Source organism: Pituophis catenifer, unplaced genomic scaffold, assembly GCF_029215685.1.
Source record: "Pituophis catenifer annectens isolate HBS135680 unplaced genomic scaffold, rPitCat1.0.hap2 SCAF_8, whole genome shotgun sequence".
Taxonomy (NCBI): Eukaryota; Metazoa; Chordata; class Lepidosauria; order Squamata; family Colubridae; genus Pituophis; species Pituophis catenifer.
The window spans coordinates 9,422,834-9,427,415 of NW_027256888.1; positions in this window are offsets into that span (position 1 = coordinate 9,422,834).

Genomic DNA, 4,582 nt, shown 5'->3' on the forward strand with positions numbered 1-4,582 from the left:
TTGGCAAGCCAGGAGAAGAAGAACATTGTAAGCATTGCAACTCCTACCTTCACCCGCGTGCATCAAGCCCATCTAAAAATAGTTTGGTACTTTAGGATTTCTTGCTTGAGCTGAGATTTGGACTAAAAGACCTCTAGAGTCCCTTCCAACTCTGTTATTCTGTTATTACCATGTTTCCCCGAAAATAAGACTCTGTCTTATATTTTTTTGAACCCTGAAATAAGCGCTTGGCCTTATTTTCGGGGTGGTCTTATTATTTTGGGGCGCGTGGAGCAAGACGGGGTCCTCTTGCCATCTTACCTGATTTCCAGCTCTGTCTTCCTAACCCTAACCAGAGGAAATGGCGGGGACTGGCTGCACATGTGTTTAAATATTTTCGGGGAGGGCTTACTTTCAGGGGGCGGCATATTTTAACGCATGCGCTCAAAAGCGCGATTGGGCTTATCATCAGGGGATGTCTTATTTTTAGGAGGAACAGGATATTTCAAAGATAATTGGGAGAGATAGGACTGGGAGATGAGCAGCATACTCATCGATCAAAGATCTCTCCCCGTAGGATCCTTGAAAGGCCAGTTCAATAAATCCAGAGTCGTATTGCCATAATCTGTGACAAAATACCCATCAGAGGAAGGGTAAAATTCATCCATACTTTTCTTTCATAATTCATTTTGCAGCTGGGCTTCAGTGCCTCCAAATTAACTGCATTAATAATGGAATAATTAATAAGATAATGGAAGGCAAATATTTTAAAAATGCCATAGCTGTTTGGGAAAGTAAAGAGTTTCACGTTTGGGGAATAAACAATGAAGTCCCCAAGTGCCTCACCGTAGCTCCCTTTTTGTCAGAGTTTCTTGCAAAAATCAAATCCAGAAGCACACGGAGATAACTGATTCAAGCAGGATTCATTAAATAAGAAACATCTTTATATACAAGAATATATATACAATACCTATTTAGATTCTTCTTCAACATAGTAGCAGTTACAACACAAGGCAGGAGAGAACAGTTAGTTTCATTTCAGCAGAGCAGACCAGCAGGCAAGTTCACACTCCGGTTTCAGTTTCAATTCTCTGCAAAGACTCAGAAGCTGCAGACTAAGACATGCCCTGGCTCCAATCTGTCTCAGCTCCCAATTGGCTGACTTAGTTGCTATGCTTATTCATTGGCTGACCTTGTTACCATGTCTCCATTTAGTCTCCATTGGCTGATCTATTCTAAGCCATGAATATTCATACTCCGACAATTTTTCGATGACAATTTAATGTACTTTCGATTCAGAGCAGTGGTGGAACAAGGAACTGTTTTTTAATGTTTTATTCTTCTCTAGCCAACACCATCACGCAAGATCTTCTAGGTCAGTTCAAGAGAACCCACCATCAATACATAAGAATAATCCCCTCACCTTTGGTATTGATGCACCAAGAACCAGTGTTCATACATACAGGTAGTCCTCGACTTGCAACCATAATGGAGCCCAACATTTCAGTCGTTAAGTGAGAAGTTTGTTAACTGAGTTTCGCCCCATTTTATGACCTTTCTTGCCACACTTGTTAAGTGAATCAGTGCAGTGGATAAGTTAGTAACCTGGTTGTTAAGTGAATCTGGCTTCCCCGTTGACTTCGCTTGTCAGAAGGTCGCAAAACGGGACTGTGTCTTGGGATCATGTGATCCCCTTTCCTATATTATAAATATAAATATGAACCAATTGCCAAGCATCTGAATTTTGATCACAGGATCATGGGGATGCTGCTAAGGTCATAACTGTGAAAAACGGTCATAAGCCACATTTCCGGTGCCGTTGTAACTTTGAACGGTCACTAAATCAACCGTTGTAAGTCAAGGACTACCTGTACTGCCTATTGATAGGAAAGCTTTATTAGCTAGCCTAGCTGAGAGCTGTTGATATTCCTTTTTTCTGATACGTGGTAGATTGCAACTTTTATGGCCTTTCGGCCTACATGGAGCATGGAGAGAGAAATATTAACCTTGGTTGATACCAGTGGTGGGTTTCAAAAAATGTTACTACTGGTTCTGTGGGCGTGGCATGGTTTGGTGGGCGTGGGTTGGTGGGCATGGCAGGGGAAGGATACTGTAAAATCTCCATTCCCTCCCCACTCCAGGGGAAGGTTACTGCAAAATCCCCATTTCCTCCTGATCAGCTGGGACTCGGGAGGCAGAGAATAGATGGGGGCGGGGCCAGTCAGAGGTCGTATTTACCGGTTCTCCGAACTACTCAAAATTTCCGCTACCGGTTCGCCAGAACTGGTCAGAACCTGCTGAAACCCACCTCTGGTTGATACCTATAGTTTTAGATTCCAGAATTGGGATCTTCTCCCATGTTTTTGTGAGATTCACTAGTGTTTTTACTGTCCCAAAGATGTTTTTCCAAAAGGCAACTGGACTTTCTTGGGGGGGTTTTTTCCTCAGAAACATTTCGCTTCCCATCCAAGAACTGTCTTGAGTCCTGAAGAATTGAAGAAGCTTCTTGGATGAGAAGTGAATCATTTTCAAGGACCCCCCTCAAAATAGTCCAGTCCCCTTTTAGAAAAGGACCTTAGTGACAATTATGACTGGATGATTGATATAGAAGAATTAGGGGTGACGTGATAGCAATGCTTCAGTATTTGAGGGGCTGCCATAAAGAAGAGGGAGTCAAACTATTCTCCAAAGCACCTGAGGGCAGGACAAGAAGCAACGAATGGAAACTAACCAAGGAGAGAAGCAACCTAGAACTAAGGAGAAATTTCCTGACAGTGAGAACAATTAATCAGTGGAACAACTGGCCACCAGAAGTTGTGAATGCTCCAACACTGGAAGTTTTTAAGAAGATGTTGGATCACAGTTTATCTGAAGTGGTATAGGGTTTCCTGCCTGGGCAGGGGGTTGGACTAGAAGACCTCCAAAGTCCCTTCCAACTCTGTCATTCTATTTCTATTCTATTTCTATTCTTTCTTTTTTTTACCCAACCTCTTGGGGAGGCGTGTGTCTGTGATAATTATGCTTATTATTTTATTTTTATTCCATAATTTATCTGGCAAAAAATCATGATGGGGCATATTAAATACAGAATATATATAAAAACAACAACAAGATGATGATGGGAATAATTATAGATGCCAAAGAAGGACATGAGAAATTTAAGGACCCTGGTGGTGCGGCAGACTAAAGCACTCTTATTAACATCAGCTGCCTGCAATTACTGCAAGTTCAAATCTCCCCAGGCTCAAGGTTGACTCAGCCTTCCATCCTTTCAAAGGTAGGTGAAATGAGGACCCAGATTGTGGGGGCAATAAGCTGACTTTGTATAAATATACACAAAAGTATGAAGGCTATTGCTTAACGCATTGTAAGCCGCCCTGAGTCTCCAGAGAAGGGCGGCATATAAATAAATAAAAAATTTTTTTTTAAAAAAAGGACCCAGCTGGCTGTTTAGGGAGATCTGATGGGAACTGAGCAAATTCAGGTCATCATAAATTGGCCGAGTGAAGGCACAACGTAGGCAGTTGATGAAGGAAAGGAAGAAAGAATTAATGGGGGGTTGGGAGAATGGCAGTAGAGGGACATCTGAGAACATCTAATTTAGCTGGAGAAAATTATTCCCTGGGGGCTTTTGATGATTTGAGAATTCATTCCACAAAACCGAAACCCAGCCGAAAATCCATCTTCTTTCTTGAATTACGGACAGGAGCTTTAATTCAGCGCTACAAAATATCAGTAAGAATCAAAGGTGGGTTTTTTTAAAAAAAGCACTTAAAAATAAACGATAACCATTTTGGTTCCCTGAGTGTGGAGAGGGGGAAATCTATACCTAAGTGATACCTTTATTAGCAATGTAAGTATTCCAGTGAGTTCAACCTTTTGGCAATGGGATCGATGTCTACTTAGAATGTATCTTGCCTTCCCAGCTAATCAGATTTCCAACTGGTCTCTCATCTATAGATAAACCCTGCTTACTTTTCTCAGATCGATTGGATTTCAGTTTTCACATTCCGGCAGAAATATTAACACGGGAAGATGAATTTCAAATACATGGAATTGCCGATAAAACCAAGGAAAACGACATTCGCGGGGATAAAAGAAAGTGCTTTCTCTATACAGGTTAATGCTAAGAGCCGAGGTGGCGCAGTGGTTAGAGTGCTGTACTGCAGCTACTTCAGCTGACTGCTAGTTCAGCAGATCAGCGGATCAAATCTCACCGGCTCAAGGTTGACTCAGCCTCCCATCCTTCCGAGGTGGGTAAAATGAGGACCCAGATTGTTGGCGGCAATATGCTATTTAGTATACTGTCGATTATTGTAAGCCGCCCAGAGTCCTCGGAGAGCGGGCGGCATAGAAATATGATTAATAAAATAAATAAAATAAAATAAAATAAATGAAGTTATTGAATCCCCTATCGCAAGATGAATCAAAATAGAGCTGGAAGGCAGCTTCGATGTCTTCTAGGCCAACCCCCAGCTCAAGCGGGAGACCCTACACCCATGATGGCACACGGAGCCATATCTGTGGGCACGCGAGCTTTGCCCTAGCTTAGGTCCAGCTTACATGTGTGCACCAGCCAGCTGATTTTCGGGCCTTCTGGGCC